The sequence below is a fragment of the Panthera pardus genome, unplaced genomic scaffold (assembly GCF_024362965.1).
Source record: "Panthera pardus isolate Hobbes unplaced genomic scaffold, ASM2436296v1 HiC_scaffold_6, whole genome shotgun sequence".
NCBI lineage: Eukaryota > Metazoa > Chordata > Mammalia > Carnivora > Felidae > Panthera > Panthera pardus.
In genome coordinates this window covers 136,286,850-136,297,946 of record NW_026526991.1, presented here as the reverse complement: position 1 = coordinate 136,297,946, position 11,097 = coordinate 136,286,850, and the positions used below count along the sequence as shown (strand labels likewise).

The 11,097-nt window shown below is 56.2% G+C and overlaps 1 long non-coding RNA gene across 3 annotated transcripts; it reads left to right on the top strand.

Moving 5' to 3' along the window:
- The first annotated feature begins 1,886 nt into the window (after positions 1 to 1,886).
- Positions 1,887 to 8,969, top strand: LOC109273779 (uncharacterized). 3 transcript variants are annotated; one of them, XR_008419583.1, is made up of 8 exons: positions 1,887 to 2,193; positions 2,560 to 2,895; positions 3,284 to 5,112; positions 5,235 to 5,922; positions 6,861 to 7,056; positions 7,344 to 7,468; positions 7,730 to 7,889; positions 8,762 to 8,969. It is a non-coding gene; the product is annotated as an uncharacterized LOC109273779 (long non-coding RNA). The 3 variants fall into 3 exon arrangements; XR_008419584.1 differs by having other exon boundaries at positions 1,888 to 2,193; positions 3,284 to 4,719; positions 4,996 to 5,922; XR_008419582.1 differs by having other exon boundaries at positions 3,284 to 5,922.
- The last annotated feature ends 2,128 nt before the right edge of the window (positions 8,970 to 11,097 follow it).

Sequence of the window (11,097 nt, the reverse complement as noted above, 5' to 3'; positions counted from 1 at the left end):
GCCTGGGGCTCTGCGCTGACAGCTCAGAGCCTGCTTCGGATTCTGTGTCTGCCTCTCTCTCTGCCCCTTCCCTGCTCGCGCTCTGTCTCTCTCTCTTTCAAAAATAAATACACATTAAAAAAATTAAAACCAGCCCACAGTTACAAAAAGGCATACAGAGCAAGGAAAGTGGAAAGGTAAATTCCTGTTCTCAAATATAAACATCATGCCCACGAGCAAGCGTGGACCCTGTTGGGGAGACCCTGTGAATATCCTCTTGTGCTCTGTCATCCCCTTCAGTGCCCACAATGTCCCCAGGGTAAGTCCTGAGGACTTCAGGATGCCTCCAGAAATACCTCACTGACTCACAGTAAAATCTTTATTTGGCAGACTCTCTCGCGTCACACTTTTCCTAAAGCATCTTAAGGCAAAACTGTCCCCGAAACAGACTGGGGAGCCGCTCCCAAGCCAGTGAGCTCCCTGAAAGCCGGGGCGACCCCTGCCCACCTGAGTTGGGCATCATGGACAGGTGATCATCGATCCCGTTGTGAGTGGAAGACCAGAAACAGGGAGGCGATAGGATTCCCCGGGGCTGTTCATACTTCTGCCTTTACGTCTCAAAAGAGTCAAGAGTGTACAATATTTGAGCCATGAATTCTTCTTTTAATGTTTATTTATGGAGAGAGAGAGAGAGAGAGAGAATGAGTGGGGGAGGGGCAGAGAGAGAGAGAGACAGAGAGAGAGAGAATCGCAAGCAGGCTTCGTGCTGTCCGCGCAGAGCCTGACATGGGACTTGAACCCACAAACCGTAAAATCGTGACCTGAACAGAAATCAAGAGTCAGATACTTAACCAACTGAGCCACTCAGGAGCCATAAATTCTTTAAAAGGTGACATGTATCCACGTACGTGATATATTTGTAATAAGAAGTCCAGGAACGGAGATCAGGAGGCAGTAAGTCCAAGTTCAAGTTCTAATGGCATCGCTTTCTAGTGCTTAATTTTGGGGGTAAATCTTGTCCTCTTCTCTAGGCATCAATGTCCTTCTATATCAGCTCGAAGGAGGGAATCCGATGACCTCTAGGGTCACCTGTGTCTGTTTCAATTCTTCCCGGGTTGTCCTATCTCAGCTTTCAACCCCCCTCAGCAGCGGTGCCTCGTGGGGTCCGACAGTCAGTCCCCACAGGGCCCCAGCCGCCGGGTCCAGCCAGGTCACACCGGTGGGTCTAACTGCTATGAAACTTGAGGTCCGGCAGGCCCAGTGCCTCCCAGGGGTCGTTGAGTGACCCCCGAGTCAGTGGCCGCGAGTGGGTGCAGAGGCCCCCGTCACAGAGCAGTCAGCACTGAACAACGCGGAACGCAGCTTCCCTGGGAGCCAGAGCCCCTTCCCTTCACCGCACGGATTAACGTGCTTTCCCGCCTAGGCGATGCCGTGGGGCTGGACACCAAGGACAGCAAGTGCCGCCTGTGGCTTCCGGCCTCCAGGAAGCAAAGAACGGAGAGGTCACATATCATCTCCAACTGGGTGGGCAGGGGCCTCTTCCGGACTTTCTGCCATAAAAGAAACAGAAAGGGCTGATACCAGTTCTGAGGAAATCACGTATCAGATCGGTGCTCGAGGTGAAGCCTGGTAACTAGAAGCCTCTCTCCTGGTTTCCTGCTGACTCGTCTCTGCTTCCTCCCTGGAGAAACCGAGGCGTGTAGCTGGGTCAGTGTGAACCAGGTCCAACGCGTTCAGCAAAGGGCTAATTTTAAACTGCCTCACGGGGCGCCTGGGTGGCTCAGTCGGTTAAGCGTCTGACTTCGGCTCAGGTCATGATCTCGCAGTCTGCGTGGTCCGTGAGTTTGAGCCCCGTGTCGGGCTCTGTGCTGACAGCTCAGAGCCTGGAGCCTGCTTCCGATCCTGTGTCTCCCCCTGTCTCTGCCGCTCCCCTGCTCGTGCTCTCTCTCTCAAAACTATATAAAACGTAAAAAAGATTCACACTGCCAAGAAAGAGTTGGAGGTGTGTGCGAGGTGGAGAGGAACGATTCCAGTCCTTCAGGGCAGCCATACTGGACGTCACCGGTCGGGCTATCCCAGGACAGGCGTCCAGAAGGGGCCCCGCTGCCTGTGTGCCTCTCTTCTTTCCGCAGACGTGATGTGCTCTCAGGTACCTTGCTTGGACTCAAGCCAAACTCGAAGAGAAGGTCCTTCTAAACCCACCCTTTTCAAAGTGTAAGTGGTTCTCTCAGGAAGCTCCCCGCACTGTCTCAAATACCGCCTCTTTCTAGAACGGCTCCCTCATGCCCAGAAGCCTCGCATTTGGGGGCCGGGCAGGAGCTGGGGCTTGAGCATTCCCCACACTCACACATGATCCCCATCAAGTGCCCCCATCCACACCGCGCCTCGACCTTGCTAACATTTGATGCTATCTTCTCAATCTTATGGACACCGGGGACCACCCCGCCCACGCCGACCGTTTGCACGGCGACTGACACAGCCCCAGGCTCCCGGCGAACTCTTGCTACAGATGGTTCGGAGAGGGACACGAAAACTCAATTCGTGCGCTCGGACTGAAATGCAGGCTTTGTTCCCCCTTAGAGAGAAGAGGCGCCCTCCTCCTCCTCCTGGAGGTGAACCAGGAGGCACATGCCTCCCCCGAGGGTCCCAGCCTGGGGACGGGCTGCCCCTCAGAAGAGCTGGGGGCTCAGCGAATAACATGCAGGCCCGAAGAGACTGAGAACTCGCAGAGCAAATCACCCGGAAAGAAGCTCACTGCCCTCTGGGTGTTTCTGTTGACGGCAGTAGGATGTGGATTTTCTGTTGCTGAACAGAAGCCCTCTGCTAAAATCGCCTTCAGAAACCTTTGCTGTTCGTAGGCATCCGTGATGGCAAAGAGGTAAAGCCAGTATGCCTGCTACAGAAGTGGCCTCCGAGGTGAGCCCTCACCCCTCCCTCCCGCCAGACTGTCCTCCTGTAGATACTCTGGAGCCTCCCAAAATCCCATCAGACGCCCCGACTTGCCAGCGCGAAGAATGAGGTGTTCTAGAAGGCCGGTCTGGAGGGATTCCGCAGACCAGCGGCAGCTGGCAGCAACGGAGGCCAAGAGAGAGGAAGGAGGGAGTGCGAGAGCCCCTCCGGGGAGAAATGGCCTGAGGGAGTTAGCCGGCGGGCTTTCACAAAGGACGAAATGGGCAGGGTGGGGGGTTTAGCGCCTTGGTGACATGAACCGCGACGCCCGCAGGGTGGTGGAGGCGGCTATCTTGGCCTTAGACGGTCCGCGGCATCGTCCACTCTTTTAGTTTCGCGCCCTTTGCTTTGGCAGGGGCGGCGTGGGAGCTCCAGCGGGCACGCGGGAGAGTGGCGGGCCTGAGAGCGTGAGAAATCACAATTCTGCTCAAAGCAGCGAAGGCAGAGATGGAGAAACCGTTCCTCCTCTTTCACGGCAAACACCCCGCGGGGTCACGGGGCAAATATCACCGGTGCCGACACGTGGCCACGGGGCTTGGCGCCTTACGAGGCAAGCTCAGCCACAAGGCCCTCCCTTCCAGGAGGTGTTCTGGAACACGTGGGGCAGGTCGCCCCTCCGCAGAAACGAGCCGGACTACTGCCGTTCGGGAGCTAGAGGCCAAAGCAGCGTCCGGTAGAATCACACCGTCCAACAGCCGGGGAAGCCGTGGAGGAAGCCAGGACGGCCCGTGGCCTCGTGGCCTGGCGCGCAGACCTCCTGTGGGCACCTGTCGGGGCCCTTCCACGTCCGGCGTTGCCACTGCGTACCCCTTTCACTCTGAAAAGGGCCAGATGTGGGCCGCCAGTGATCCGGCCCACCACCTCCAGGACTGACGCGTCTGGGAACGTAGCATCACCGAGTCCTTTTCTTCGTTGACAGGGACAGCCCGGAGGAGAGATTGGGGTCCGGTGGAAAGCGACCCCGAGCCTTCCAGCACAGCGTCTCGTGCCTTCGGGGCGCGCTGCGGGGCTGGGAGGGGGGCCCTCTCTCCCGGGGGTGCGTGCTGCGGGCCCTCCCCCCTTCTCTTCTGTGATGGGGGTGGGGGGAGAGCGCCTGCACATGCGGGGGGGTGTGCTGGTTGCCTCCCCCCAGGCACACACCATCCGCACACCGTGCACGCGGGCTGAGCACTCGAAACACAAGCTCGACTGCGGTCCCGGTCTCCCGGGGCCCTCAGAGGTGTGGGGGGCTAGCCTGGGCCAGTGCCGGGCACGGGGTCAGCAACCGTGAGGCAAGGGCAAGGCCTCGGGGGTTCACGGCTGAGGAAGGCAGGAGAGGGGCTGGAAGGTTCTCACGCGGTTGACAGTCTGTATGGATTCGGCCAGCGGATGGGGATACTGAGTCACGCCGGGGCCTCCTTGTTCCTCCAGGCAGCTGTGCACGGCTCGACTTCGGGATTTCCCTGTGCACGGGTTACAGAGCAAGGCGGGCACGACCTGTCCAAAGAGGAGAAGGTCAAGGCCCAGGAGAAGAGACCCAGGGCAACTGTCCTGCGCCCCGATCTCCCCCACTGCTGTCCTAGGAGGCAGGAGGGCCCTGCTGGAACCCGTCCCTCTGGTTACTGTCCCATCGACAGCGAATCTTGGCATCCGCACTGCTCCCAGATCCGGACAGCCTCCAGACAGCAGGATGTACCCTCGCTTTGCATTTAGAGCCTGAGCTCCGTCTCTCCTAATCTCTCCGCACAGACCGCCGTGCCTGAGACCCCAGCCAGGGCAGAGTGAGGGGTCTGACCCCAAAGGGGCAGTCGGGTATCTGAATGCTGACCTCCTCTTTTGCACTAAAATGCTTGTGTGTTATCAGAGGGGAGCGCACAAGAACGGAACCGCTTGAGCCTCTGCGTCCTCAGGCTGCGGTCGGTCCCTGGGGCACACCGCTAGTGGACGTGTTTGCGGACTCGCGTGTCCTTCAGGCCTGCTCACCAGCGCGGGAGCCACCAAGTGGCCGGTTTTGATTTGTCAGGTGACTTCAGCACCACACACGGAAGCATCTCGGCAAATCTCCTCTTCCCCTGTCTTGCCTTCCAGACTCTCCCAGGCTCTGGCGGACCAGCGAGGACGAGCTCGTCTGGTGGTATCCACTCTCTTGTCGGTGTGCCCCGTCTGTGCGTGTGCGTGTGCAATACCATAGTGGACGAGGATCAGGTTGGGGATCTGAGGGGAGGCTCACTGCGGCCCACGGCCCTCAGCGGTCCGTTTGGCTCTTGGCCACTGAGAGGAGAGAACTACGGTCTCTGGGTAACTCCCTCTCTCTTTGGCCTTGTAAGGAAATATCTAGGGAAGACAGCAGAAGGTGTGTCGGTGAGATTTGCAGGTGGCATCAGAAGGTATGAGAGAAAAGTGGGTTCTTCCCCTGCCCCTCCCTCCCCATCCACCTGGCCCCACCCCCTGGCAGGTAACTTCTCTTTCTTTTTTTTTTGTTTTTTGTTTTAAATATTTATTTATTATTGAGAGACAGAGAGACACAGAGCGTGGGCAGAGGAGGGGCATAGAGAGGGGGAGACACAGAATCCGAAGCAAGCTCCAGGCTCTGAGCCCGACGCGGGGCTCAAACTCACAAACCGCAAGATCGTGACCTGAGCCGAAGTCGGGCGCTTAACCGACTGAGCCACCCAGGCACCCCGGTAACTTCTCTTTCTTTCTTCATTTCCCTCTGGCATTTCACCTCCCTCCCTCATTGCCCACTCAACGTATCTGGAACCTACTCCGTGCAACATTTTGTGTGAAGGCCTGAAGATACAAGGATGGATGAGGCCGCATCCCCGCCCGTAAGGTACAAACGGAGGCCATCCAGGAGGGTAATCTTGGGTCACGTCACCCCGAGCGCTGGGCAAGGGGAAAACGGAAGCTGAGTCCTTGGCTACTACTTCTTGTAAGTGAACGGTTCCAAGAGGAAAGCCTTCCGAGCTTCCGGCCTTACCTGGAAACCTGCAGGCAGCGCAGGGTGTGAGTCAGGTTTGCGGCTCCTTTTTCTGCCTTCACACCGCCGGCCGCCCAGAAGGAACTCTCTGAAGCATAGAGTCTTAAGCGCAGGAGATGGCCTCCGTGTGGTTGGTAATGGCCAACCTGCCCAACCCGACCCCCCAAAGATGGTGGGATGGAACCAGGGTTCCCCTGGAAAGGCCTGCCGCCTTCCCACAGAAGCGTGGAAGGAAGGAGGGGCCGCCCGGACAGGTTTCCGAACCCAGGCCACTTAGGCCTGGCATTTTTTTTTTTTTATTAAATTTTTGTTTTAAACGTTTATTTATTTTTGAGACAAAGAGAGACAGAGCATGAACGGGGGAGGGTCATAGAGAGAGGGGGGACACAGAATCCGAAGCAGGCTCCAGGCTCTGAGCTATCAGCACAGAGCCTGACGCGGGGCTCGAACTCACGAACTGCAAGATCATGACCCGAGCCGAAGTCGGACGCTTAACCGACTGAGCCACCCAGGCGCCCCAGGCCTGGCATTTTTGTCTGCTTCTTATTGAAGTCCGCAAGCCAAGCCATGTCACGGGGTGACACTGACGATCAGGAAGCAGACAGAAGACCTGCGTTCACAAGCCCCTTGAATCTGGTGGCTTCTCCGTTAGTCAAGACTGAATTTCCCGAAGCAGACAAGGTCTGGGCGTTTGGAAGGGCTTTTGTTTGCTTGTGTGTTGTGTTTTGTTTTGTTTGATGGGAGGGGGATGTGGGGGCAGCTTGGAAGTGACAGAGGGTGACCGTTGACCTTTTACCCAGTTAAGGTCCTAAGGGCCCAGAGCCCAAGCGTGTGAACAGGTGGTTAAGGGACCTGGGAAGCCAAGCCACAGGCTCCCCCTTAGCCCTGCTGATCAGGAAGCATAATGCAGACAATAGTCAATCCATGGAATCCTTGGACAGCCGTGTGGGGGTTACCTCTCCCGTTCCAGCAGAATTATGGTGGCCAACTGAGAGACAACTGCCGGGAAGACAGGACTTGATGGTTCACAGTCCCTCCCGCCTGGAAGCATGCTTCTTCAGGACTGGGCCCCACCAGAGACTCAGCCTGACATCCGCAGCTCTCTGTCCCACCTCTGTCACCTCCCTGCAGGCTCCGGGAGGCTTGGCAGCTAGAGGTGATAGACTCTGGTGAGGCTCCAGCCCATCGGAGAGCTTGGTGGCGTCCCCAGGGATGCCAGGGATGGACGTATGCAGGCCCGGTGTGTGCAGGGGCCATTACTGAGGCTCACAAGCCCAGAGAGCCTGGGTGGGGCTGGGGAGGCAAATGGGAACCTCTCCTGGGCTTTAGGAACATTTGTTCATGTACAAATTCAACAACCTCAAAGCTGCTGCCTGTGGTTAGCGGGGGGATGGGGGGGATCTAATGAGGGCCGTTTAGCTAAAGCTGTGTGATCACTTTGTGGAATATTTCTCAGGAAATCGATGTCTGCCAGGAACTCGGAATCTGGGTGTGCTCAGCTCTGCACACTACCCCTGACGGTCATGGGATCCCCTGAAACCCACCCCGCCCGACCCACCCTAAACTCAGCATTTTGGTCAGGTTTGTTTTGCGCTGTCTCATCACAAACCCTGTGGTTTTCAAATGCCTCCTCCCTGCCCTGGTCCACGAGGTTCCTCTATCCCCAGGAGGGTCTGGTGCCCAGAGCCAAAATAAACCCCGAGCATTGGAAAAGAGGGCTGAGAGCCGCGGGTCCTTCTCTCTGTAGGGTACACACACGTCCACTGCGTTTCAGCTGCACACCATGGCCGGCTAAAGGCGTCTCCGTGGCCCTGGCTGCTAACGTTCCGTGAGTTTCTTTAGGTCAGCAGCTGCAGTGGAAAAGACCCCCTTCCTCCAATGGTCACGAACGTGGGTGTCCCTGCCCTACCGCTGCTGGGAAGCAAGGACAAACCATTAACAGACGCTCGAAGTGGGGTGCGGTCCACAAGGTGAGGCTCAAGGACAGTCCTGGCTGGCTTGGGTAAGGGTTCTGCTTTCGTTATGTCCCTAAAGGATAAACTGCTAGGTTTCACAGCCGGGGCTCAGATGCCATCAGTCCTCTCCTGTAATAACCCACTGCAAGATACAGAATCTTCGTTAAGTAAGCAGATATTTATCATAACTGAGATTCAAATAGGAGCCTGAATAGCAATTGATTTTCATTCTTCTTGGCTGTGATGTTTTAGCTATTTATTTTTCTTTTTTTTAATGTTTAAAAAAAATTTTTTTTCATCTTTGAGGGGGGTGGGGGGAGAGTCAGTGGAGGAGGGGTAGAGAGAGAGAGGGAGACACAGAATCCAAAGCAGGCTCCAGGCTCCAAGAGGTCAGCACAGGGCCTGACGCGGGGCTCGAACTCGTGAACTGTAAGATCAAGACGTGAGCCAAAGTCAGACGCTTGATCGACTGAGCCACCAGGCGCCCCTATGCATTTCTTTTTTTATCTTAAGCCCTAACATCCTTATTATTTTTCAAAGTGTTTAGATAAGGTGAGTCCCCAAAAGGCTGCGGTCACTTATTCCAGTGCCATTCAATGGCCACAGTCAGCGAGGTCTACCAAGGCTCTAACATGAATCGTGTTGGCAACTGAAATAGGCCTGTCTCCTTGGGTGGGTTCCTGTCCCTGTCATTTTGTATGGACCTCACAAGACTTTGTAACCTAAACCGAAGTTGTGGGAAGAAGAAACACTAAGGAGGGTGAGAAAATGGTATCTCGGTAGATGAAGCAAGAGACTAAGTCTCTCACAGACCCGGCATCAGAAGGAAGCTCATGAAATAATTTATCGAGTGACTTCTACAGGCCAGTCCTGTGCTAAGCAAGTGCATATGTATCACATCATTTCGTCCTCCCAACAGCCCTCTGAAGTAGATCTTCTTACCTCAATCCTACAATCAATAGCTGCGGAATCCGTGACTGTGCCAAGGACACACGGCCACTCAGAGGCACAACCGGGTCCAGGCTGGGCCGTCTGCCTGGGCTCCTAGTCCCTGGGGTCCTGGGGTCTGGATCTGGTTCCCTTGGTCATATACTCAGCACCTGACAATAAATTACTTTTCTCCCATGGCTTCAGTCTCCTGAACAGCCCTCCTACAACGAACGTCATCGTCAACCATTGGCTCAAGAACCTCCTGGAATCCAGTGCCCGGTACGGGCTGAGCTCTGTGAGTGGGAGGTTCTGCTAAGCTCCCCCGCCCCTCGGCCACAGGTATGGTACAGACTGAACACGATGGGGTAGAGGGATCAATACACAGAGCCGGCTCGTGGTTGGCACCCCATGGATGGCCCCACCAAGCCTTGCTGGAGAGCCCACGGCCACCAAACTTCTCTTCTTCTGAACACGCTGTGACACTCATTTAGCACGTCTGCTCCCCACCACGACACAGGATCTGCCCCTTACCCATCGAGCCTGGCCCTGGCTCACCTCTGTGTCCTCCAGCATCTAGCAAAGTGCTGACAGCATAGACGAGGCCCCCAAACGTTGCTTAGTCGATCCCCCAAACGCTCTCTACCCACAGCACTGGGCATTCCCCACCCCCCCACCCCCCCGCACGGCCGGGGCGTGGTTGATTCTGTGTGACCTTGACACATAGGTCACACATTGACACATTCTATGTGTGACCTTGACCTCCTAAGGGAGGCTCCGGAGAGCTGGGAAAGATTATTTTTCTGGGGGGTGTCTCAGGGCGGTTTAGCATTTGAATGGGTGCTCGGAGTATGGGAGGAGCCTTCCCCCAGGGGGGGATGGGCATGGGGGGCATCATCAATCCTGAGGGCGCGAATGGAACAAGAGGTAGAGGCAAGGAGAATTAGCTCTCCGAGCTGAGACATCCACTTTGTCCCACCCTCAGAGGGACGCTGTTTCCCAAGCCTGGCCCTTGGGTTTGAAGCGGAACTATGGCGTCCAGCCTGCAGATGGTGGGATTTCTCACGTCCTTAATGGCAAGAACGAGTTCTTCTGTGTATCCTGTGTGTCCCGTTGGTCCTGTTTTTTCCTAGGCTTCCTCACCTGATACACTGAGTCCTCCTCTCTCTCTTCCCACCAAAGCCATTGAGAGCATCAACCCCCTTGGCACAGAATGACGCAATTCTCTTCTTTGAATAACTGCAGGGTGGTTGTTGTTGTTGTTGTTTTCCAGTCATTTTTGTCCTGAGAGAACTCAAGTGTTCTTAAGGACTCTTGAAGCTCGAGGAGACTTCTGTTGTATCGGCTGTCGGGGGAACCTTGCGGTCCCTCCGCTGTCGGTGAGCAAACATCAGATCCAGGCGTCTTTAGGAAAGGGGGTGGTTTGAGTTTTCTTTGGCTTTGGGACCGGGCAGAGACCCCCAGGTACCCCCGGAGGCCGTGGGGGGAGGGGGTGATGAGATCATGTCTGCAGAGGCCCGCAGCCCCTTGGAAGGAGGTCCCTCTGTAAGTTCTTGGAAAAGCCTCCCCTTCTAGCCATTTCTGCTCACACCGGCTCGGTTTTCCTGGTCTGGCTGCCGCTACAAATAGCCTGCGTGCTCTCGCCAAGTTTCCGTCTGCTTGCCCTCTGCTCTCTTCTCATGGTTGGGTTTCTCCCCTCGGGACCAGGTGTCTGTCTGACACATGAGCCTGGGGGTAAAACTGTGTGGTCTCCCCCCCATCTCTGTTACTTAATCCTTCAGATAACTCTAATATAAAGGGTGTTTAGGGATTGGGGGAACATGTTTTGTTTTTTCATTTGAACGCATTCCCTCCCTCTATCCGGATACAGGAGCCTGGGAAGGGAGGGAGAAGGTAAGTTTTCTCAGTAGGAGATGTTTGCCCGTGATTTGGGATTTGGGGACAGTCCTCTTTGGGCTCCTTCTCAGTGCACTGGTGGGGACGCAGGCAGGGAGGCCCTATGGCTCCCTAAACAGCCCCACCCGGGACCCCACGGGACTGGGCTCCAGTCTGGATTCTCCTATGGATTTTCTTGGGGGTTGACGGAAAATCCTTTACATCTTTAGTTTGGATCCTCTCACCTGCAAGATAGTCACTGTCAGCTTTCCACAATTTTCCCTGTGGACAAGAAGGTACTCAGGCGGAAGTCGCTGACCCAAGGAGGTTGGGCGGGGGGGGCGGTGCGGGGCAGAGGGAGTGGGAGCTCCCCAGCTGGTGGGGAAGGGTGCGGGCCCTGCGGCCGATGCATGGGCTGGCTGGGGCGGCAGACAGGGATGCAGGTGGCTGCAG